Consider the following 26103-nt stretch of genomic DNA (forward strand, 5'->3'; position numbering starts at 1 on the left):
GTTTTAGACAAGTCGTTTGGATGATGAGCTCAAAGAAGAGATTGAAGTGTGGGGAGAGGGTGAGTAAGAGAGGAAATCAGGGGTAGGGAAGCCGGACAGGAGAAACTACAGCCAAAATGCACATAGGGAAGCCCAAAGGGTGTCAACTGGTAAAAACAAGACTTGAAAGAGGCTAAAAATCACCTCAGTTCTTCTGACTTCACTAACTGCTCTTTCATTTTGATCTCTCACTAGCAAAGCTGAGCTACAATGGGCCTGCCCCGGTATCACCCCTCACAGAACTCAAGTTGGCTTTAAGTCTCACCCTCAGCCGCTGGTGCCTTTCCTCATGGTCCGTAGCATTGCTCACTCCAGACCAATGCTGTCCAATAGAACTTTCAATGACGATGGAAATATTCTGTCATTCCACACTGTCCTATAGAGTAGGCATCACCCAAATGTAGCTACTGAGCTCTTAAAATGAAGGTTTATGGGTAACTGAATTGTTAATTTTACTTGATTTTGGTTAGTCTTAATTTCAATAGCCACAAGTAGCTAAAGACAATCACATTGGACAGTGCGGTCTAGACCTTCTCCAGCCTGACACCCCCCTGGCACTAGGACTTGAGTGAGAGTTTAACCAGGACTCAAAGTTGGGCATCTGGCCCCCACTGTAACCTCCTTCCCCCTTAAGGCCAACCTGTGTCTGGTGGCAGCTTAGCCTCTGCCTTCTTCTTGAGGCCACGTTCTCTCAGCACCTCCACACCCTTCCATGTCCCCCTCCCCAGTCCCACCCATGACCCCCGCTGATGACTAACAGATCCACTGGAGTGTGGTATTGGTTAATGGCTTCCCATCTCTCCCCTCCCAGGAAGAGATTTACACCATAGATCCTTAACCCATAGTGATGTCAGCCCCACAGGTGGATGGAGATTAGAGGGGAGCAGGCAGAATCCTTTGAAGCCAGAGGTTTGGATGTTGCTCACATGTGACCATGGACCCACCCTTGCTCTGCTGCTCCAGGGACAGCCCCACCACAGACAGCTCTGCCTTGACTCACCATCCCAAGGCCATGCCAAGGGCTGATGCCCCTGGTTTGGTGTCAAGCTGGATATCTGCATTGCCAAGGCCACCCTGGCTGGCTCAGCTAGTGGGGTGCATTAGGCATCACTGGTCTGCAAAACTTTGCATGCGTGGTGGGGAGCTGGGGCAGCAGAGAACCACAGGGGCAGGAAGCTGTTGTCCCAACCCTGCTGTAAACTCTCTGGGTGGCCCTAACGTGTTAATCCTCCGGGCAAAGCTCTGCTTCCTCCTCCAAGGGCAAGAGGTCTGAAAGAATAAACACTGAGGGTTGCATTAAAGACACAAAATCCTATGAAAATACTAAAGAGTCATTCTCAGCACACTAAAGAAAAGCCTCCAGCAACTCCTGCTTCCTGCGGGGTGAAGAGTAGAAACTGTGTATTACTCGGTAGCACATTATTATGGCAGTCTCCTGGTAGTATCAAGAGCTACAATTACTAGAATTATTTCAGTATTTCACAGTGTATTAAATATAATTCATATGGAGAAACTCTCATGGCTTCTCAGAATAGCCTGGTTAGGAAAGTGGATGAGGCAACATCCGCATTTGACAGATGAAATTCCTGACACTCAAGGAGCCGGTGTGAATCGCTCAAGGCCTTGTATCTAGTAAATGGTAGAGCCAGGGCTTGGATGTAGCATCTAAAACTTTTATCAGTGAGAGAAATCTCCTGGTGATGCGACCGATCTTCCAACTTCATGCCAGCCTGTCGTAAAGCTCCCATTCCTGTCAATGCCCAACCTTAGTGGGGGAGACCACCCCAGATTCTAAGACGTATGGTTTGCTCTGCTGGATATCTTTTCTACGCTTGCTTTGTCCTGCCAGAATTATGTTGTCGCTTACTATTCCTACCGAGCTTTGAAGAAGTGCCCTTAAGCGGAAGAGTGGGCAGTATCCTTAAGTAGCCCTGCATTTCCGCTTTCCTTGAACGGCAGGCAGGGCCTGGTAGAGAGCGTTCACTAAGAGCCTGGCTGGCCTCTTGGCCAGGACTGATGGTTTGTGCCTGTCCCTGAGTCCCGTCTGTTGCAAGCTGCTGGTGTCTACAATGTTCTTTCCCATCTAAAGCCTGACAAATGTGACTTGTCAGACCTACAGAGCCCCATTCTTGCCCATCACTGGCATCTGGACTCAGGCCTGGGTTGGGGCAAGGAGGGAAATGAACATCTCCTAACCCGTGTCTTTTGGGTCCACAGATATCCAGAACCCCGACCCTGCCGTGTACCTGCTGAGAAGCCCCAAATCCAGCAACACCTCCGTCTGCTTATACACCGATTTTGAATCTCAAGCCAATGTGTCACAAGTCACGAAGCCCGTGGTGTTCAGCTCAGACAGCACCGTGCTAGACATGGGAGCCTTGGGTTCCAAGAGCAACGGGGTCGTGGCTTGGAGCAGCAGGACCGATTTGGGATGCGGAGACACCTTCAACCAGACCTTCTACTCCAGCTCAGGTGAGTGCAGCCTTGGTGTCGGTCTAAGCTGAGTCTCCTCCTTCGAGAGGCCTGCTTGTGCTCGGGGCTCGGGTCCTTGGTATCTAAAAGCTGCTCTGATTGCTGGTCTCAGCCTCATCAATTGTCGGCAAAGCCCCCTCCCCTCTCTTTACTGAGCACCAGTGAATCCCATGCCGGCAGGCCACAGAACGTCCTGGGCAAAGAGCAGAGGGGGAGAGGCGAGGGGCATACTGGCCCTGAGGCTCACCCACTCTGAGTCCCCACACCCCTGGCTCCGCTCAGCCCCTTACTGCTCCTCCAGGCCCCGCCCTGATGCACTTCTCCAAGATCCCTCCCCTTATTTCTCCCTCTCTGCCAAAGGTCTCTCCCAGCTCCTAACCTCACTCATTCATTCATTCATTCACTCAGCAATCACTGATTGTGCATTACAACATGCCAGCTGCTGCCGTGGAGGAGCAAACACATCAGATGATGGGTGTGCCCCGAGCAAGCCCCATTCCCGTTGGGGGAGACCAACCATCAGCAAGTGGAAATCTAAAGAACTCCAGATTGTAATACGTGCTTTAACTTGGAGTTGGGGAAACAGCCACCTTAGGGACAAAAGTCACAGAAGGGCTCTCTGGGGAAATGCTATCTGAGCTGAGATTTCAAGGCTAAGAAGGTACCAGTCATGCCAAGGGCAGAGAAAGGACCCTATAGAGGCCTGAGCCAGGAGCTCAGTGAGAAAGGAGAAGGGCAGGAGGAAATGAGATGAAAGAGGTAGGCAAGGGCCACATCACGGGGCCTCACCCGTCATGAGAGGGAGACACTGTTCTAGGTACAATGAGAAGCTTTTGATTGGCTATAAACAGGGGAATGACATCCAATTTACTTTTTTTAAAAATCACTCTGACCGCTGAGTGGAAAATGGATTGTAGGAGCCAAGAGTAGAAGCAGAAAAGAAGCCCTTGCAGCAGAGAGGTGATGGAGGCCAGGACGGGCTTGTGGCAGGGGAGTTAAATGCCCATGCCCAACACTATTTGGGATCCAAAGGCAGAACCATGCAGGGATGAGAAGGAAAAGAGGGCATCAAGGAAGGTGGCTGGATTTTATTTCTGAGCAGCTGTGTCAATGGTAATGCTGTTTACTGAGTCAGAGGAAACAAACAAACAAATTTGGGATGCAGGGGTCAAAACTTTGTGGAACACATGAAAGCATCTATACCCCTCATGGCACTTGTCACTGTGTCTGTCTTACTTCCTCTATCAGACTCCAGACTGGAACTCGCCCAAGGGCAGGGTCTAACAGCTCCTTAGGGCCTTGTGTCATGTAACATGCGTTTAGCACCACCAGTGTTCATTAAGTGAATAAAATGGTGCCCAGAAGCCAGGGTGTTGGTCCTTCAGGGGTCAGTGGCTCATCCCAGCAGGTGCCCATATGGGACAGGTTCTCTCAGATCTCTGCACAAGGAAGAATGGAGAGGCTGGAGACATTCAGCAGCCCAACTTCTGGGGTGGGAGAGTCAGCACACTCGGGACTCTAAGAAAAATGTCTTTGTTTGTTCCTTTTAGGAATTCCCTGTGATGCCAAGATAGCAGAGAAAAGCTTTGAAACAGGTAAGGGAGGGTTTGTGGAGGCGATGAACCCACAATTACTGGGACGGGATAGAGGTGACGAGAAGGAATGTGTGGATCTAGGAACGAAGTTCTGAGAAACAAGAACGGCAGTCCGAGCCCTTGTTAGAGCTGCCTGGGGACATTCTTAAATCCCTGGATTCCTCTCACCATCTCTAATTTTCTTTTCCACTCTATGTACTTTGAGGATGAGTCTAGTTTTGCTAGACCAGTGACTCACTCCTAGGCCTCTGTATTCCTTTCAATAGCTCCACTGTCAGCACAGCTCAAGAGAGCTTCTGGGTGGCCCAGGTGTGAAATCTCTGACCAGCTTTTGTGTAGCCCTAGACTAACCAGGTCACCGCGAAGACATTTTCCCTCCATAGCCAGGGGGTTTTGCCTTCTTTCGAGAAGAGCAGCAGAACTCTTGTAGGCCGTGACCTTGTCTCTCAAAGATCCTCACCCCTCCTCACCACCCACCCTGGGCCCATATTCATTGCCATTTGAGCCATTTGTACTGAGTCATCCGTCTTGTGGTTCAGCCGCTAGATTCTCACTAAGGGGCCCAGACCCAGGGGGCTGCGTGTGATAAGTTCTGAGCACCCACCATCCCCATCCACGGCGGGGCTCAGAAATAAAACAAAGAGTAAATGCAGCCAGTGTTTCCCTTTGGAAATGAAATGCTGTTGACCCTGGAAGGATGTACAAATATGTGTATGAGGGGATGTGCACCAAAGCTCAAAGTGAAAGGCAGATCCAGGCGCCGAAGCGCGCCCCACTCCCCACCCTGCTTTCGGTGTCACGGGGGCTGTGAAGACCTGTGCCCATGACCACTGTGGCCCCTTGGTTTTGCAGATATGAACCTAAACTTCCAAAACTTGTCAGTGATCGGCTTCCGCGTTCTCCTCCTGAAAGTGGTCGGGTACAACCTGCTCATGACGCTGCGGCTGTGGTCCAGCTGAGGTGAGCCGGCATCTCAGCCGGGCGGTGGGGTCTGGGGGTCTGGGGGTGGGTCCCCAAAGCTAACCTCCCCCAGGCTCTTGCTTTTAGGTCCTAAGTCTGGGCCCACCAGACTCCTCCTTTTTCTTTCCTGTTAGGAGTTCTCCTTGTTAATAGCAATGGCCCAAAACACTTGATAAACATGGTACCCTCCTCAGGTGACATTAGTCACCTCGCTTGAGCCATGTCTCCCCTACAAAGTATGAGGAACAGTTGTTATTCTCCTCATTTTGGAAATGAAGAAACTGAGGCCAAGTAATATCAAGGGCCACACAGCTAATGAGGGAAACTTAGGAGAAACTTAGGACCCAGACTCATTCATACCCACACCTTCTATCATATCCCTTTCACTGCAAATCCTAAAAGGGCGGCCCCCAATTCCTTTCCTCGGGCCCTCTGACCCCAATATGGTGAGACGGTATTGTATTCATTATCCACCCTAATCCTGGCTAGAGTCTCCAGACCCTTCGCCCCCAGTACCCCACATCATCCCACTGACAAGAGCATCCCATCAAAAAGAACCCGGGGGGCTTCCCTGCTGGCACAGTGGTTAAGAATCCGCCTGCCGATGCAGGGGACACGGGTTCAAGCCGTGGTCCAGGAAGATCCCACATGCCACGGAGCAACTAAGCCCGTGCGCCACAACTACTGAGGCCGCGTGCCACAACTACTGAAGCCGGGACCCATTTGCTCCTAGAACTCTACAAACAGAGGCATCCCCATCACATCCCTAACTGTCCTGCATCTCCTCAGTATGCAGCCTGACTTCTGTTCTTTCTCCTCCCAGGTCTCCAAGAACGTGAGAGCCCCGTGCTCCCTCTCCCCTTGTTCCTTGTCGCCCCTCCTCTCCCTCTTCAAGCAGAGAGGTGCACTCTCTGCCCCCGTGGACAAGAAGGCTCCCTCCACCTCTCTGGCCCCACTGGCAATACCACCAACTGGGTCCTACCAGATATTCGTGATCAAGATGCTGAAGAGCTGCCCAGCACTGCTGCCACCCCCTCTGCTCCCTCACTGCTGCCTGTTACTGCCTGGCATTCTCAGCAAAGACGGAGGCCGCTGCAGCCTCTCCTGGCTGTGGGGAAACTCCCTCCCCGCCCCGCCCCTCCCCGAGACTGCCTCTGATGTCCCACTGAAGGATGGATCCCAGTGCGTTCTCTTGGGCTCTAGCTCCTGGAGATGTTGTGCGCTGTTTATATTTTTTACACAGTGTTCATAAAGAAATACATATCACCCTTTTCCCCAAGATGTGGGGGAGATTATCTCATGATCTAGGCCCTGCTCTGCTTGTGTACCTGAGCCACGTTGTCTATTCTGCTGCCATGGCTTCATTAAAAGCAATGTGGAAGAGCAGAGGCTGTGCTCCTGTTTCATTGGATTTGGTCGGGATCGTCTTCAGCCTGCTGTGGATCACTAGCTGGGCAGAAAGAAACCAAGGCGTTTGTCCATGATGACGTTCGGGGAGCCTGACTCAACAAGCTCCTTCAGTCCACCTCTTCATGGAAAAACCTCTAAAAAATTCCACTTAGAAGGCTGTACTGGGGGGGCCAGGTGAACCCGCTGAAAAGCTCGGGTCCCTGCTCTTCCACGGGGCCACCCGTAGCAGGAGGCCCATGTACATGGGTGGTAATGACCTGGAGTTGAAATTTGGCAGACAGGGACCACACAGCAAGTGTCCCCAAAAGGCCACCCACTGTCTCCTGCCCTGAAGCAACATTTCCTTTGCCTTTCCTTTCAGACTGGATTCCCGTTGAAACAGTGCATTGACCTACAAATTCATGGCTGGGAACCACCCACCATTCCACAGCCTGGGTCCCAACCCAAGGCCCAGCCCATTGGAGTGCCCAGTCTAGGAGTGGGGGAGGCGGGTAGAAGATTTTGCCCCTAACCACACTTTCTACTCCCACCACCCTGGATGTGAGAATGAGAAAAGCAGAGATGAGCTCTCTCCCCGCAAGCCCAGGGACTCCGCCAAGGAGAGTAGAAGTCTCAAGCCCTCACCTAGAGCACAGGTGATGGGATCCCCTGCGGCCCCTGGGGTTCTCCTGAGCCTCCTGCTGCCTGAGCACCTTTCCTGGGGTCACGGACGCTGATGGGAACACCCCTCAGAGACCACTCAGCCATCCACTTCACAATTACCACGATCAAGACCGAAGTCCAGTGCTTAACCATTCCCAGGGCAGTAGGGGAGGGGGGGTGGAGGGTCCCATCCTCAAATACCTGTACAGTTCACCTGTGTGTCTCTGACCACACAGCCAGAAACATGCAAATCCTTCCAGCTACAATTCAGGCCTGCTTCTTATCACAGGGACGTAGCCACCAGCTCGACAGGCATCCTAGGCATGTCCCTCCCCTCTGTGAGCTCCAGGGCCACCACCTGTAAAACCTATAAAACCTATGTCACATAGGACTGGAGGCTGTCCCAACTCCCTGCATCTCTGATTCTCTGGCTTCTATAGAAATAAAAACCATGTCCATCTCTGGAGCCCTCCCGAGGGTAGTCACAGGAACCCCAGTTCTCTCTGAGCGGCCTCGTGTGCAGCCTAAATACAAGTGCCTTTAAAGATCACTAAAGCGAAAGGTCTCAGAGGAAATCCCATCACAGCAGGTCACTCTCACACACAGGAGGACAGGCACCACCTGTGGGGAACTCAAAACTGCCTCCTCCTCAGTCTAACACAGTGCTAGAGATTCCACTACTGGGAATTTCTTTTAATTAAAGAATTCGCTTCCCCATATTAAATGAAAATGCCTCTGTGGGGGTGGGGGCTTAAAAGAGCAAGCCTTTATCAACTGTGAAAAACTCCCAGGCAAATTAGTCTGTCTTTTTGTTCCTCCTCCTAAAATAGTAGTTCACTTTGGTCTGTACACAAAAGATCCAGGCAAGGGATGTGTAGGTATCTGGGGAGACAGGTCTGCCCCTGAGCGTTGGCTGCAAAGATGCTGAGGATAAAGGGGACATGGGGCTTAGGGCAGGGGACAAGAGCAGGGACCCTGGAAGGCAGTGAAGGGGCCAAAGAAAGGCCCCTCCAAGAACCTCACAGGAGGCCCGGGCTGAAGGAGGCCAAGGGAGCATGTGGGGTCGCACCAGCCCAGGGCCCTCAGGTGGCAGAGCCCCTTGGTCACTGGACCCCTAAAGCTATCCGAGGACCTATGAGGGGGTGTGGCAGCAGCAGCTAGGGATCCTCCCAGACCCACGGGAGGGAGCAAGGCCTGCTCCTTCCAGGCCCAGCCCAAGCTGAGGGTGACAAGGTCTCGGTCAGGTAAGAAGCCATCTGGAAAGCAGGGTCAGCACCACCCCTGAGCAGTTTCCATCTCAAACTAGGGGCTCCTCAATCCCAGCAAGAACTTTCTCTCAAGTCTGAGGCTGTTAAGCCTAAAGCCAACTGGGGCCAAGCCAGAGGGCAGAGCAGGAGCAAGCAGGTGTGTGAGGGTGGTGCAGAGTCCACTCACCTGTGTCCACTCTGTTCTCATGTCTGGCCCAGGCCCCACCGGGGGTATCAGAGGGGATTAAAGTGGCCTTTGTGAGGGGGCCTGGGGAAGGGTGCCTACGCCCACCGGGAGGGTTAGCGCTGGGCTGAGGGCCACTGTAGCAGACCCCTCGGTGCAGTAAGGGACCCGGCATTGTTCAGCGTGGAGGGAAGAGGCTGCTGAGGAAACCTGGAGACGTGGTCATCAAGTCCCTGAGACTTGCCCAGCCCTGAAGAACCCTAGTTCCCATGAGCAGGGGCCAGCCTCAAGGAGGGAAGGCCATGCCATCCCAGGGGGGAGTGTGTCACCAAGGCTAGCTGTAGAACACATTTCTCTGGACAGAGGCCCTACTGCTCCAAAAGGCTTTAAGCACAGGCCAACCCTGGAGGCAGAAGAATGGACCAAATGACTTCTCATGACCCCAGGCCTAAGATTCTAGAACACTCTCTGACACTTCACCCAGAGACCTTCCTTCTGAACACAACTGAAATCACAGTCCAGTCAAGAGAAGAGCAGGCTAAGCCAGTATGTGCTTCAGGAACACTTGGGTGGGGTCTTCAGCTCCACCAGAGCGACCCCTCTGCCCTGACCCACCATTGGGGAGGCAGCCATCTGAGCCTCAAAGGATTGTTTATCCTCTTGGTTTGCCACAGAATCCAACTTCCCTGGGGTCACATGTAAAGCCTTTAACAGATATCACCTTAGTTATCAGGTAACATCTCAGCAAAAAAATCCATTCAACTATGCGCTCCTTGGGATGGAAAGTGTATCTTGTTCATCCGTGTGTCTGCGACAACTTGCACAGTGCCTGGCACACAACCAATGCTTAATATACACTTAAGCAGCAAGTGAACAAATAAATGATTAGTACCATCAGGCACTGGGGAAGGAGCCAAGTTGTATATGTGTGTAGGGGTGTGGGGGGAGCATAAGAAAAAAGAAAGTGGGGATTAATAGACGAGGTGGCCGGGTGAGCCACTATTTCACAATTTAGTCAAGAGCTACGAGTAACCAACCTGTCAAGAACTATCAGGAAGGGGCTTCCCTGGTGGCACAGTGGTTAAGAATCTGCCTGCCAATGCAGGCGACACGGGTTCGAGCCCTGGTCCGGAAAGATCCCTCATGCCGCGGAGCAACTAAGCCTGTGCGCCACAACTACTGAGCCTGCGCTCTAGAGCCCACGAGCCACAACTACTGAGCCAGCGAGCCACAACTACTGAAGCCCGCGTGCCTAGAGCCCATGCTCCACAAACAAGAGAAGTCACTGCAATGAGAAGCCCACGCACCGCAACGAAGAGTAGGTGTGCAGCAAGGAAGACCCAACGCAGCCAAAACTAACTAAATAAAATAAATTTAGAAAATAACTACCAGGAAAAGCAAAACCTGAGTGATGGTCCCTTGGCCAGTGCAGCCCCAGGCGCGCACTCATCCAACAGAGCCTAGAGGATGGTTACTCTGGGAAAGCACACAGGGCTTCCAGGCGTCAGCCCTCTAGTCACTGAGGCACCATACCAAGGTCCAGGGCTGAAGGCCACATTACCACCCACCTCACTTCCTCCAGTGTCCTATCTTAAAACTCCTTCTCCAATCTACCTCCGGGAGCAATGTGTGGGGAAAAACATCTTCTGACTGATGGGTGGGTCTGGGGAAGGGGAGCAAGCCGTGTGCAGACCCAGTGCCGTCACTCTAAGTACACTGATGAGCCAAGAGACTGCGGCGGCTAGTGCCCTGCCTCTGTGTAAGGCCACCTGCGATTCAGGCATAGTTTAACCCAGACACACACATGCGTAAGGTTTCCTCTATCACACGGAGAGCTATATTTTGAAATTAATAAGCAGGTCAGACATTGAGTCTGTAGCCAGAAGTAGGACAGGAAGTGGAAAAAAGTCTACCACTTCCGTGCAGATGTTCTGGGGGCTTGGGGCAGCCCCTCCCATTTCCATGACGTCATGGCTGCCGCGAGGGGCAAATGGGGGCACCGTTTGAAGCTCTCCCGCAGAAGCCACATCCTCTGGAAAAAGGAGTTTAAAATTCTGAGTTACAGATAGCATCACCCTAGGCCACGTGCCGCCGGGGCCCGGAGGGCTGGGCCGTTACACCACCACGACCGCAGATGCGACAGGAAGGCAGTGGGCGAGCTGGGAGGGGCTGGCGGGGCCCTGGCAACGGCACCCACGCCCACAGCAGGCCGGGGAGGTGCTGCACACCCCACTGTGAGAAGCAGCCCCGCCCCGCCTCTCCCACCCCCCACCAACCCAGCCCTAAGATCAAAGCTTGATCTCACCCGATCACACCCTTTCTTAATACGGGACAGGCCCTCTAGGCTATGTCCGGCCCGCCATCCCCAGGAGGAGTGGGGTCGCATCCGCTCCCCTACACACAGCTGGGGCTGGTTCTCCGAGGAAGGCCCCCGCTCCAGGTCAGCAATGAAGTGGAGGGTGATGGCCGTGATGGACATCTGCTTCCCAGAGGCCAAGGAGACCAGGATTCAGGAGGCCAGGAGATGGGGAGCCGCAGAAGGAGAACCAGAACCTGACACCCGAAGAACGGCGGTGCTTGGACGTCCTGCTCTGTGGTAGTGTCCCTGGCCACCCACCTGGGGGCAGCAGTACTCCACCAAAGAGGCCTCTTCTCCTTTTCTGCTTATTCTAAGGAAGGAAAGCCCCCAGTGCTTAGGAAAACCACTTTTCAGAGGAAAATAAAAGGACAGAAGACGTCACTCCAGGAGCCGAGCCCCTGCCCTTTGCCCATCACTGTGTCGGGCTCCGGCCCACATGATCCTGTCACATCCCTTGGAGGAGAGAGGGTTTAGGGTCTGGCCGGGCAGACAGCAGGGGGCACTACCTGCCCAGGATCACCAGGCTCCCTCATCCACAGCACTAGAAAGGAGTCCCCCGGGAGGGGCTGGGGGAGCCCCCGGGGTTCTGGAGAGCCCTCTGGATTCCTCAGCAGGGAGCCTGGGCTGGCGGCCGGGATCCACCACTCTAACCGCCCACAGCCTCAGTTTCCCAGTGGGGTCAGTGCTCTCTCACAGGGCAGTTTAAGAACCAAGGCACCTCTCACAGTGCATACCTGCCAAGTGCCAGACACAGGCCAGGCCCTGGGGATTCAGCCTCTGTACAAAATACACGACTCCGCACAGACGAAGCTCAAGAACAGGCAAAACTAATCACCAGCGATGGCAATGGGAGCAGTGGACGACTCTGGGGTAGAAGGACTCCCTGGAAAGGGGCACGAGGGAAGCTTCCGGGTGGTGGAAATGTTCTGCCTCTTGATTTGGGCGCACAGGTGTACACACATGTCAGAATGACTCCAACTGTCTCAATGAAGTACTGTTCCCATTAACACACACACACACAGTTTCAGCTTACTAAGCTGAAAGGCAAATATAAGGGAACGCCCAGAAAGGTGAAGAGGTCCTGCGAGTTGAACTGGATCAAACTGGACCACCACGCTGAGATGAAAGTGGGGCTGCTTCTTCGCTAGGCCAGTGCCCAGGTGAGCCTAGGCCTCCCAGCCCCACCAGCGGATGGCCACTTCTCCCCTCACTATATGGGCCCAGGAGCTTCTGGTTACACCGTCATGTGCATTTTCTTGCTCCCTCCAAGGCTTCCAGCTTCCGGGAGAGCTTGATGGAAGGGAAATTGCAGAACTGGGAGGCACTGGCAAGGCTGTAGCCAATTTTCTGACAAAAGCCAACACTCCTGGCCCCAGAGCACCCCAGGCGGCCCAGACTCCTCTCATTGCAACATCACCGAACACTCCCACTTCTTATCGCCCCTCTCACCCTCTGGGGGCCTCTCTGCCTTCAAAAGGGCCCCCTTGAGCCCTGGCTGAACCTAAGGTCTGAAGGAATGAAGGCAGACCACCCTCCGGCAGACAGTTTCTCTGGGCAGCCATCGTCCCAGGCCAGAACACACTCCATCATTCCAGGGGGGTTTCACCATCTCTGGGAAAAGGTCAGCCCATTCTCCCTGTTTGCTTTGGAAATGCGGGCACACTCCCATTACGGAGGCAATAGGATCCAGAGGAGAGAGACCTGCCATTTTCAAGTTCTTTTAAAAATCCCACTGAGACGCAGAAAGGGTGCTTGTCTACGCTCTCCCTGAACCGCCCACACAAAATTCAGCCAAGGAGAAAAAAAGAAACCATTAAAGGAAGAGCATATAAGTGTGAGACAAGGCTGGCAGGACTTCAGAGAGTTTAAGGAGATGAAGGACTGTGGTTCAGAGAGTGGTCAGCAACTGGTCTCTATTTCATGCTTCCAGCCTTGATGGGAAGAAACTGGGTTAACATGAAACAGGTCTTCTTTCCAGTGGAGACAGCAAGACACTATTTTTAGCAAACTCTAGGGCATCCTTGCTTCTTGCTGGCCCAAATTATTCCAGTGATTACCAAGGGACGGGGGCGGGGGTGGGGGGGGCGACATCCTTATCTGGAATCTTTATGAAGAATAACATGTATCTGTGCAACACCAAAGCAAACATGATCTGGCTTTGACCTTCACAGGAAAGCTAAGCAGTAGGCAGACTATGATCTCCCCCTTTCACAAATGGGGAAAGAGGTGAAGTGGCTCACTTGCCATCGTGGTGAACGAGGCCCACATCAGCACTAGACTGGGTCCCCAGGCTTTCCACCAAGCCCTGTGGACACCCAAGTCCCAGGTGGTTCCAGATGCAGCCATCACAGAGGAAAGAGCAGGAAAAGACGAAGTCTCGGGACCCCCTCCCAAGACCGGTGTCTTATATTCTGCCTGCATGTCCTTTCCCTCTTCCATGACTCTTGCCCCGCCTTGATCACTCTTTAGGATTAGAGAAGAATGGCAAAACAGAGGTCGGTACACTTAGGAGACACTCCCTCAGTAAATGTTGATGTTAGTCATTTCCTGAGGCAATACTTTCTGCACAAGCAAACTCCACTACTCAGTCATATGGCAACAAGAGTTAGTAAAGTAATACCTAGATACACTCCGGCCGGCCGGGTCCGATGGCTGATTCTTACTCAGCTGTCAGATTTCAGCCTAAATGTCTCCTGCTTAGAGAGGCCTTTCCTGACCACTGTGTCTGAGCAGCTTCCTCCCCATCTCCACTCATGATCACTTCGTACAGTTTATGCCCTTCACTCTACTTCATAACAACGCGATTCTATTTGTGTGCTAATTTGGCTCTCTTCCCAACTCAAATGTCAGGCTCAGAAAGGGAGGTGCCTTGTCTGTTCTGATCACCTCTGCACGGCCAGTGCCTGGCAGAGCAGGAGCACAAATATTTTTTAACTAAATGATGGAGTAATAGAAAGGAGGCGCTTCCCCACCAGATATCTCTTATTAACACCCTGAAAGTAGATGGGGTAAAACGTCAATGAGGGCTTCCCTGGTGACACAGTGGTTAAGAATCCGCCTGCCAATGCAGGGGACATGGGTTCGAGCCCTGGTCTGGGAAGATCCCACATGCCGCCCTATGCACCACAACTACTGAGGCTGTGCTCCAGAGCCCGAAAGCCACAACTACTGAGCCCGAGTGCCACAGCTACTGAAGCCCACGTGCCTAGAGCCCGTGCTCCGCAACAAGAGAAGCCACCGCAATGTGGTGAGCCCCGCTCACCACAACTAGAGAAAAGCCCGCGGGCAGCAACGAAGACACAACGCAGCCAAAAATAAATAAAATAAATAAATTTTTAATAAATAAATAAAACGTCAATGATTGTTGAAGCTGAATGTTGGGTATCTGCGAGTTTATCTCTTGATGTGTGTGTTTGTGTGTGTGTGTGTGTGTGTGTGTGTGTGTGAAATAAAAAGTTTAAAACAAAGTTGTTCATCCCTGGGATGAAAAAAGGCAGAGCAGATCTGAATAGCAGACCCTAGGGATGTCTCTAGGGACATCCAGGGAGTCCCTCAGGTTATCTCTCTCCAGAGAAAGAGGAAGACCTGACGTTGGCCACCACAGTCCTTTAGCTGAAAGCCAGTAAAACTGGACGTGCAGCTGAGGGAGAAAAGCACTATGTGTGGACAGTTCTCCGTGTTTCTGACAACTGCTCTGAGGGTACATTTGTAGAGCAGTTGCATTAACGAGGTACTTTCACTTACGTTTCGCTGGAACAACAGTGTGAAGTATTATTATCCCCATGCTTGTTATATTATTTATCTCACTCAAAGCCTAATCCAAATGCTTTGGAATCAGACAGAAATAAGATTCAAACCCTAACACTACAGTCTGAGTTTCCATTTCCTCACCTGGAAGAGGAGAACACCACCTCCCTCCTCATGGGATTATAGGGAAACATAAATAACAGGAGGACACTTAATACCATGCCACACATATGGTAGGTGCTCAGTGGTAGCTACTCATTCCTGGACCAAGGTTGTGTCTTATCTTTGGTAATCCCACGGTGCCTGGGTGCCTAATTATTGGCTAAATTTTAGAGTCAAAACAAAAGGTCCACAGAAGGTCAACAGACTGTAAGTGGCAGAACAGGTCCTTGAATCAACACCTTCAGGGCAAGCAAAGTGCTTTCGGCAGCACCAGGCTGCCTATCTAGGGTCTTGAAGATACACCTCTTTTTCATCCCATTGACAGAAGTTTTTTTTTTTTTTTTTTTTGACAGAAGTTTTGCGTAAGCTTGAACCCACCTATTAATTGAAACTAAGCAAATAAAATATTTTCTTTAGTTCCTCAGAAGTCCTCCTCTTTTTTTCTCATTCCCTTGTCTAAGATCCTTGTTCTGTAAAGTGTTGTTTCCTCGTGCAAGAAAAAGCCATTTTTAATATGTGCTAAATTTTTTCAAATTAACTGTAGTTAGAAAGTTATACAGCACTCAAACTTCAGAAGCCCAGAGCCGCAAGCCAAGATGGGAGGACACAGTCACACTGAGTTTGTACACGAGCTCCCCAGCCCCTGGTAACCACCAGTGCTAGTTCACTGAGCCTCCAAAACCAGAGAGCAGGCCTCTCTGACCGCCCCAAGTATGTTCAACCATCATAACAAAAGTGTTTTGAAGCCTAAGATGAAAGGATGTGATCAAAGAGGCCAAAGGTACTGGCTGCTAAAAGAAGAAAACACAGGAGATGGTTTCCATGTGATAGGGGGCAGGAAATGTGTGGGCAGGAGGTGTTGAGGGCCAGGCTTCCAGCCACTGCAAAGAATGGCAGGGAACAGACCACGTACAGTGGTGTGGCAAATGGCCCCCGGCCCCACAAAAGAGCACAGAAAATAAACCCACCCCGTAAAGATGCTGAGCTAGAGGCAGCAGAAGATGCTAGGATATCGCTCACCCTGTGCCACAGTACTCAAAATCCACTCTTGCAGCATGCTACACTGGGCACCCAGGTGTCAGGCCCATGGACAGGCACCATAACAACACAGCCGGCGGGTATTAAGAAAGATCCAGAGGGCTTCCCTGGTGGCGCAGTGGTTGAGAGTCCGCCTGCCAATGCAGGGGACACAGGTTTGTGCCCCAGTCCGGGAAGATCCCACATGCCGCAGGGCGGCTGGGCCCGTGAGCCATGGTCGCTGGACCTGCGCGTCCAGAGCCTGTGCTCCGGGAGAGGCCGCAACAGTGAGAGGCCCGCGTACCGCAAAAAAAAAAACAAAAAAAAGAAAGATCCAGACTGGAAGATGCATCGAATGAAAAGATTACCCATCCTGATTCAGTGCCTCTCATCTACCATGTCTTTGGTTACTTCAGCTAAAAAAAAAAAACAAACAAAAAACACGTAAGAATCAGAAACTCTGGGACTTCCCTGGCCATCCAGTGGTTAAGACTCCACCCTTCCAATGCAGGGGGCGTGGGCTCGATCCCTGGTTGGGAACTAAGATCCCGCATGCCACACAGCACAGCCAAAAAAAAAAAGAGAATCAGAAACTCAATTGGTGGTTGGGGGGCGGTAGTAATGCATTTTTTTAAACTTGAATCGTTTCACAGGTAATTCTCCTACATGTAGAGTTGAGAACCACTGAACAAGTGAACAGAAGACTAAAAATGAGTTGTAATGAGCTTTTAACTAAATTTAAACTCAAGACTCCAAAAGCTGTCTATAGGCTTCTGCCCTATTGCAAACGGTGAAAAGACACACCAAAGATGAAGGTTTCCCACTGGCTTGGGTAAATCACCTCTGAGATAACAGCTAATCCAATTAAGTGGGAGCTTAGTGTCTACTTCATGTATCTCAAGATCACTGACATACATTAAAGTTTGTATATTAGAGGCTCTGAAAATTATGTCTTCCTTGACAAAATTATCACTATTATTCCCAGTTTTCCACCCATTTATCTTCAAGTTCAGATGCTTTTCTTATTCAAAATACCTGTTTATCAATCTACACTAAAAATAATTCAGAAGCCTCCTGATAAAGGTACAAATGTATACATAAAAGTTTTATTTACATCTTTATTAGAGTATAAGTGCTTTACAATGGTGTGTTAGTTTCTGCTTTATAAAAAGTGAATCAGGGCTTCCCTGGTGGCGCAGTGGTTGAGAGTCCGCCTGCCGATGCAGGGGACACGGGTTCGTGCCCCGGTGCGGGAGGGTCCCGCATGCGGCGGAGCGGCTGGGCCCATGAGCCGGGGCCGCTGAGCCTGCACGTCCGGAGCCTGTGCTCCGCGACGGGGGAGGCCACGGCAGTGAGAGGCCCGCGTACCGCAAAACAAAACAAAAACAAAAAAAACAAAAAAAAAAAGTGAATCAGTTATACATATGTCCCCATATCTCTTCCCTCTTGAGTCTCCCTCCCTCCCACCCTCCCTATCCCACCCCTCTAGGTGGTCACAAAGCACCGAGCTGATCTCCCTGTGCTATGTGGCTGCTTCCCACTAGCTATCTATTTTACGTTTGGTAGTGTATATATGTCCATGCCACTCTCTCACTTTGTCCCAGCTTACCCTTCCCCCTCCCCTTATCCTCAAGTCCATTCTCCAGTAGGTCTGCGTCTTTATTCCCATCTTGCCCCTAGGTTCTTCATGACTTTTTTTTTTTTTTTTAGATTCCATATATATATGTTAACTAGCGGTATTTGTTTTTCTCTTTCTGACTTACTTCCCTCTGTATGAGACTCTGGGTCCACCCACCTCACTACAAATAACTCAATTTCGTTTCTTTTTATGGCTGAGAAAATGGGTACATAAAAGTTTTAAAGAATATTCAATTACTCAGTCATAGTTTAGTGAACTAGCATCCCTCCGAATGGCAAACCATGGCCCAAGCACCAACAGCTTGCTTTTGTGAATAAAGTTTTACTGGAACTCTGCCAGGCCGTTCATTTAAGAAAAAGCTTGCCAACTCCTAATCTAGAGCTATTCACAAACTTTAGTGTATATCAGAGTTACATGGAGAGCTAAGAAACACAGAGGCCCAAGTTCATTACCAAGTTCCCATGTAATTGTGAGATACACCAAAATTTGAGAACCTCTGTTCTGGATGGGTGCTTCTCAAACTTTAATATGAACGTGAATCACCTGCTGACCACGTTAAAACAAAGATTCTGCTTCAGGAGGGCCTGGGGTGGGCTTGAGATTCTCTTTTTCAAATAAGCTCCTAGGTTATGTCAATCCTGCTGGTCAACAGGCTACGTTTTGCATAGCAAGAACCCAGAGCAGCACTTCTCCAATTTGGCTGCACGTTAGAATCTCCCGGGTAGTGGTACAAAGTGCAGATGCCACCCCCAGAGATTTGTATTTAATTGGTCTGGGGTGTGCCCTGGGCATTGAGATTTCGTTTTTAAGTTCCCCAAGTGATTCTAATGGGCAGCCAGGTTGGGAAACCTCTAGAGCACAACTCACCATCTCAGCAGTCAGCTAAATTAAATAGTGGAATCCTCAACATAGCTTATTTCCTGTATATAGCACCCAAGATGGAAACAGGGCTGCTACCACAATACATATAAATATGTCTAGACTTCAGCCAGCAGACCTATTGCTCCACCCAAGTGTGTCACGGACTCTGATCTTAAGCAAGTTACAAATCGGAGCTTCAATTTCTTCATCTATCTAATGCGGATTGGAACCCCTGAGATAATGGTAAGAACAAAATGAGAGAACATTTGTGAAGGTGGTTTGGAAAGTAGTGTCTCCTATAAATAAGCATATATACAAATCCCACTTTTGGCACTCTTCTTACACGGTCTAAGAGATACATATTTCCCTTTTCACCACTAAATCACGTTGAAACAGATATAAATGGGGAAGCACACACTTTTCTCACAAAGTGCTTAATGATGCAGTTCCAGGAAGCATTGTGTCATAAGAGCGGGAACCACCGGCAACAATTGAAGGATTAGTAAGGGATTACCAGCTCCAGGGAAAAGACAAAGGACTGTGGTTTCCCAGGGTTGTCAGCCCTGCCTTTTGTCATTAACTTCAAACACACTTAATGAAAACACGGAGGTAGATTCACAGTTGCAAGTTATCAACTCCTAAAGAGCTCTGCACACAGGACTGAAGGGAAAAAAGGACTTTCATACCAATAAAGAAGAAAAACAAAAAACAGAGCCAGAGGCAGAGGAAGGAGTGGCATGGAGCTTTTTAATTTGGAAGGCAAAAAGGTTACACTTCATGGAAGGCAGAGGCTATGCTAATAAATGCTCATTACAAAGTTGTTCTGACACGGAAGCCTGGGAACTCTCTGGGCTCTCCAACCGCATCCCAAATCAGTCGGTAGCAAGCATAAATCTGAAGGAAATCCGTGTGTCCAGCAAAGTGCCATCTCAAGAGCTCTTCTTATCCAGGGGAAACCAAAGAGTGAACCTTTAAGAAAGAAGCAGAAAGGTAAGAAGAGATACTCAAGGTTTCTAAAAATGTTTTGTGATATGCTACAGACAGGGTCTCGAATTCTTCTATCTAAATTCTAAACCCGTAAAGACAAAGGCAGTTAATGGGTTCCCAAATTCTGGACAGTATTTAAGCCAGGTTAGAACAACCAGAATAAAGCAAATTTTTTCACTGAACATTTTATAGAGGGATCCATAGAAATTAGTGCTCAAATCTGAATTCCAAGCACACGGAAGGCATAACTGACTCGAACTGTTGCCGTGGGTTCTAACGCCACCTCTGCAATTAATTAGCTGTACGACTTTACGTAAGTCACTCTGACCTCTCTGATCCACAAACCCTCTTTGTGGTGAGAGGATTGCAACTTAGCCTAAAGAGCTTTTCTGGATTTAGAAAGCTTACAAAGCACTAACTTCCAGTTTGGGGGGTGGGGGAGGGGGAGGGGGAGGGGAAGAAGGAAGAAGGAAGAATTCGAAAGAAAGCAGAGAAAGATTCCCAATCTCAGATTTAACGAAGGCCCAAAACAGCAGGAATAATTTTGTTTTCATTTAACAGTAAGATTATTTTTGGCAAGAAGGAGGTGGAGAGTAACCCCATGAGAAGAGGCCACACAGCTGCCAGAGCCAGATGGGACTGACTGTAAGCTGTGAGGTGGAGCCCAGCCCTGCCCTGTAAACACAGACTTCCCTTCTCACACCTCTAGGAGGGCTGCCCACCTAGAGCAGCTCCGACACAGTGTGGCCAGAAGGTGACCCCTTGGCCCTAGGGGCCCCAATGTTCCCAGCCACAAGCAGCCCATTTTCCTGCAGTGTGCCATAAAAATATTGTCATCTTCTACGTGTGAAGATGAGAAAGGTTGGGAAACACTATGTTTCAGAAGAGCTGGGCTACACCAGTAGGTGAAAGGGCACCACCTTATTTTGTGCATTGGTTCAGGTGACCTGGAGATTCTAGCATCAGAGTTTAGAGGAAAGATCTTAGACTTCTAGCCAGATTGCTTTTATTCCACTAACAATGAAAGAGAAATGCTACATAATTGCAGAACATTCCTGCATCAGTGGAATTATGAGAAATATGTAAAACAAAGAGCAAAAACAGGGAGCAAAAGTGATCACAGTGCCAAATAAGAACAAACAGACCTATTAAAACTAACCTATTCACTCCATCAAATGTCTTAAAGCAAACTCTCTGACAACAGACTATGAACTAATACAACACATCAGTTCTAACGGCCAAGGTGAGAGAGGAATAGAGCACAGGGCCACTTCAGTGAAGAGCCTGACACAATGAGAATTATAAAAGAAATCCTCATTCAGTACAAAAGTCAAGTTTTGAGATCCTATGACAATAAAACATCTTAATCTAAGACACTGGGATTGGTCCAACTAAAAGGCAAAAAATGACTCATGAGAGTAAATCTCTTTGACAATGGTTTTCAGAAAATTCCTATTTACATAGATCTGCTCCTTTCTTTTAAGGCAAAAATATATCTACCAGACAGTACTCTAAAAGCAGAAGTTCTAGGAGTCTTTGAAATATTAGCTCAACAAAATTAGACTATTCACCAGCTCAGAAGAATGATTTCAACTGTTAACCAGAGGATAAAGGTTTCAGGAAACTGACAAATAAAATTTCCTCCCCTGATATCAAGACATGCAAAGTGGAAGACACCTACTGAGAGCATGACTTCTTCAGTCTATTCACACAAGCAGGAAAGACAGCACCATTCGATCAGCCTGTTCTCATCATCTTAAGAGAAAGGAAGGCACAACACAAAGAACTGTTAAAAAGAATTACTCTCTGTAGAGACACAAAAGATGATGCCAGACAGGGTCATTTCTGTTTGGAATCTGCTTCCCCAGCACCATCTCTATTCAGACGCCAGCACTGAGCAGATATGCTCAAATACTGATTTTCCTTCAAATCCGTCTCATCCTAGATCCTGGTCACCCAATTAAAACTGAAATTAGAGAAAATGTGAATCAAAGACCATTCTGCAGAAACTCTAGGTTCAGAGCTCAATGTGAATCACTACAATTTCAGAAGGCACGGATCTGAAAATGAAAGGAGCTGTAGAGATCAGCTCATCCAATCCTCTCAGTCTTACAGATGAGGAAACCATCACCTGAGAGTTTGACAGATTTGTCCAGAGCTGTGCTGTCCAACACCACGCCACAGGTGACTATTTAAGCTGAGTTAAAATTAAATAAAATGAAAAATTCAGTGCCTCACTTAGCCACATTTCAAATGTTCAATAACTACATGTGGCTAGTAGCTACCGTATTTGCCAGTGCAGACTTAGATTAGCACAATGCAAAGTGCTACTGGACAGTGCCGGCCCAGGGTCACCCTCTCTGGAATAAGTCGGGTCTCCTGATCTGCATTCTCCTCCACTTCTTCCAGATCATACTAAAGATGACCAACTTTGCAGAAACATTTTAGATAGCTTGTCTTCATCCTTTCTTATCAACCTCTCCTAAGTTTTTCCCATTTAAAAAAGAGAAGCAAGCTTAATACTGTTACTGGAAACCTTCTAATAAAATGTATATATTCATCATCCAAAAGTCTTTGAACATAATAGAGAGGAAAGAATATAAAAGTGTGAAGTTAAAGTATCTGTTATCGAGTTCCCACTCAGTCACTTATTAGTTCCAGGCCCTGGACAAGTCAACTTAAATTTCACCAAGCTTTAATTACCTCATGTACAGAACGGGAACACTACTATTTGTCTGCCTCCATCACAGGGTGGGCCATGAGGATGACGTGGGTTGATGTGTGTAAAAGTGTATGTGGGGACTTCCCTGGTGGCACAGTGGTTAAGAGTCCGCCTGCCAATGCAGGGGACACGGGTTCAAGCCCTGGTCCGGGAAGATCCCACATGCTGCCGAGCAACTAAGCACATGCACCACAACTACCAAGCCTGCATTCTAGAGCCCGCAAGCCACAACTACTGAAGCCCATGCACCGCAACGAAGAGTAGCCCCCGCTCGCCACAACTGGAGAAAGCGTGTGCACAGCAACGAAAACCCAACGCAGCCATAAATAAATAAATAAATAACTTTTTTTTTTTTTAAGTGCATGTGGAGTGTGAGTCCTGCAAGCCTGGTTATGTGATAACTGTAAAACATTTGATAAATGTTGTCTAATTTTGTAAAAGGCCTTATACAAACACCATGCATTTTGTTACAGACAATCGCACTTTTGATGGATGATGAAAACCTAGTAATATGGATAAAAAGCAACAATTGAAGGTAAAAAGCAAGAAGAAGAAAAAAAAGCAAAGCTCAACTGAGGATCCACACAAACAGCATTATCCTCCTCAAACACAATGGGACTATCATGAATACTATTAATCAGAGGCTTTAACAGCTGCAAGAGACTCTAATGACCATCCAGGCTAATCCCCTCCCTATGCACACAGGGAAATTAGGGCTCAACGACAAGCTTATTTCTCCATTCAACTAGTTAACAACACAGCAAAGTCTACAACACAGGTCTTCCAACTTCTAGCCTCACGCTCGTGCCCCACTCCACCGTCCCACCGTCCCTCGTGTGAATTGTTCCCTCGGCATCTTTCTTCCCCAGCACTTTCCTCGTGTCTTAGCATCCACATCACTAATGATACAGCTATTTTATACAGCATTTTGTTGCAGCTGAAAATGATTTACTCGTTCATACACTCATTCAACAAACATGCATTGTGACCCTTAGCCCTGTGCTAAGCTCTGAGGTCCCCACCCTCTGGGAATTGAACAGTCCAGTGGGAGAGACAGGAAAATGAATGGTTTCATAACCATGTGGTAAGTGCAGCGTTAGGGGCATGCACAGTGGACCATGAGGGCCCCAAGAAGAGGGTCTTATGCAACCTGGGGGCAGGATGACTTGCAGTCAGAATCATCTGAGCTGCAAGGCTAGAGAAACTAAGGCAGGGAATGAACTTCATAAATACAAATCTATGGGAATTCCCTGGCGGTCCAGTGGTTAGAACTCAGCACTTTCACTGTCGGGGCCCGGGTTCCATCCCTGGTCAGGGAACTAGGAACCCGCAAAACGCAAAGCTTGGCCAAATTTTTTTAAAAAACACAAATCTACTTGATATTCTCTTTTATTCTTTTTCTCTTTTTTTTTTTTGGTGGTTTTAAATGAACCAAATACCAAATAGAGCACAATCATCAATTCAAGAATCATCAATTATTTGGGTTTTTTGTAAATATAATAAGCAGATTCAAGGTTTTAAGAATAAGTAAAGAATCTCACCCTCCAACCAGGAAAAACAAGGGGGTTGAGAAAAGATTATGCCAACTCAAAATACTTTCTACAAATTTAGAGTAGTTCCCTTTTTGAGAACTTATCTAGTGGCTAAACCTAATTCAATATAAGGTGAAATGTCAGAGAAAATGAAATGGAAACTAACCCCCCCACCCAAAAAAAATTAAAGATGACTGCCAGCAGGAGGTCATGCTGAGAGCAAAAACAGGTCTACAAGAAACCGGAAAGGGAGCTCTCAAACTGACAGATCAGAAAAGGAAATAAATGGTCAATCTCTGGGTCACCGTGCACTTGGTCTTCCCTAGGTGACAAAGGTTGCATGCCCTTTTGTGCCTGACACCGCCCACCTCTGGCCAAAATGTAAAGCAAGGCCCACCCAACACCTAGGCCCGCTTGGACCTCTGCTGCCCTCCTGTGACTGGAAAGAAACTTGGTTTTATCACAAAGGTATCTGTGGTTTCTTCCCCCAAACTCAGCTTCTCTTGGGCTTTGTAGTACCTTCTCTCAGCAATGAAATGTACACGCCACTGGGTGGCAGTAGCGCCTAAGAAATAACATTTAGATCCCCTTCCAGAGGTAACTTTCTATATTACTACAGTACTTTACTGATGAATTCAAAAAGCCAACTGGTGACTGCTTGTTTGTTAATAGTACTGTCAGTTATGTTCTGCCCAGCCCTGTAGCGCCCTCGCTCCAGCCGGGATTAAACTCTACGAATTTTTAAAGACCTGTGGGAGAACAGCCTCCACCATAAAAACAAAGCAACACTAACAAGGTTTCAGCACAACCTGGTGGCAAACAATTGCCCTCAGGCTAAGCATACTTCCAAGCTCAGGTCTGCCCCTTGTGGAAGCCCTGTTCACTTCTCCCTCTGATCCAGGGCCCAGTCATCAGGAACTTTCCTTCCCAAGCTGTGACCCAATGTAGCTAAGTCCCTCTTTTCTTCATTTCCCTTCAGAACACCTGAGATAGGCTGACATTTTCTGAAAAGAATTTCACAAGGAGACATGGAAAAACAAAACAGGAAATATTTACAGATAGTATGTAAATCTTTAAATATTCAAACCTACTGAACTTCTATATAATGCATTCATTCAAAATAGATTACTGCCACCTAAGTGCCAAACACTGATCATCACTTTAGGTGTGCATGGATTCTCCCAACTCAGAAGCTCACTAGGAGCATTTTTCACTTTTGCATTTTCTTTTTTTTTTTTTAAATAAATTGTAGTTTTGACTGCGTTAGGTCTTTGCTGCGCACAGGCTTTCTTTAATTGCGGCAAGCAGGGGCTACTCTTCGTTGCAGTGCATGGGCTTCTCGTTGCGGTGGCTTCTCTTGTTGCAGAGCACCGGCTCTAGGTGCAAGGGCTTCAGTAGCTGTGGCTCACGGGCTCTAGAGCACAGGCTCAGTACTGGCGCACGGGCTTAGTTGCTCCACGGCATGTGGGATCTTCCCGGACCAGGGCTCGAACCCATGTCCCCTGCCTTGGCAGGCAGATTCTTAACCACTGCGCCACCAGGGAAGTCCTGCATTTTCTTTTTTTTTTGAATTTTATTTTATTGTTTTTATACAGCAGGTTCTTATTAGTTATCTATTTGCATTTTCATTTTTATGATAATCTAAAAAACATTATAAGTCTATTCTTCTCTCTTTTTTATTATTTTATTTATTTATTATTTTTGGCTATGTTGGGTCTTCGTTACTACACATGAGCTTTCTCTAGTTGCGGCGAGCAGGGGCTACTCTTCGTTGCAGTGCGCGGGCTTCTCATTGTGGTGGCTTCTCTTGCTACGGAGCACGGGCTCTAGGCGTGCGGGCTTCAGTAGTTGTGGTGCATGGGCTTCAGTAGTTGTGGCTCACAGGCTCTAGAGTGCAGGCTCGGTAGTTGTGGTGCACGGGCTTAGCTGCTCCGCGGCATGTGGGATCTTCCCGGACCAGGGCTCAAACCAGTGTCCCCTGCATTGGCAGGCAGACTCTTAACCACTGCACCACCAGGAAAACCCCTATGAGTCTATTCTTGACCACTGGCATAGCCACTTATACCAGTGCTGCCAACTGAACAGCTAACTTTTACCACAGGTTTCTCACGCTGCCATCTCTGGACATGTTTTCAGGAGGCCGCAAAAGTCTGAAGTTTGGAAAAGGCTGTGTTAACAGATGTAGGTTTTACAATAGTCCTAGCTGAACAAAACTGCTATGAAGACGGTCAAGTCTTACAGCAGAGGGAAGGAATGGGGACTGGAGGGATTCAAAGGAACTTCAGCTCAATCTACAATGCTTAATTTGTTCAAAACCTGTTCATTCCAGGTGGTGGATACACGGTGGTGTTTGTTATATTCTTCTCTGTACTTTTCTGTATTTTTTAAATTGTCATACAAGCAAAGAAAGTTAAGTAATAAAGGAAAGGACGGTAATAAAAATAACTGTGGTAACTTTTTTTTTTTTTGATGTGGACCATTTTTAAAGTCTTTACTGAATTTGTTACAATATTGTTTCTGTTTTACGT

General features: G+C 48.6%; 1 protein-coding gene across 2 annotated transcripts in view; it reads right to left on the reverse strand.

Moving 5' to 3' along the window:
• Window positions 1-26103, reverse strand: part of DAD1 (defender against cell death 1) — a 55552-nt gene that overhangs the window by 16589 nt on the left and 12860 nt on the right. Inside the window, exon 3 of one of the 2 annotated variants that reach the window (XM_004283201.3) lies at window positions 19062-19303. The exons of the other annotated variant lie outside the window; for it this stretch is intronic. The gene's annotated coding sequence lies outside the window, so the exon portion shown is untranslated. Of the gene's footprint in view, window positions 1-19061; window positions 19304-26103 lie in introns of those variants that run through there. 2 annotated transcript variants of the gene reach the window in all.

The sequence above is a fragment of the Orcinus orca genome, chromosome 2, assembly GCF_937001465.1.
Source record: "Orcinus orca chromosome 2, mOrcOrc1.1, whole genome shotgun sequence".
In the NCBI taxonomy this organism is placed as follows: domain Eukaryota; kingdom Metazoa; phylum Chordata; class Mammalia; order Artiodactyla; family Delphinidae; genus Orcinus; species Orcinus orca.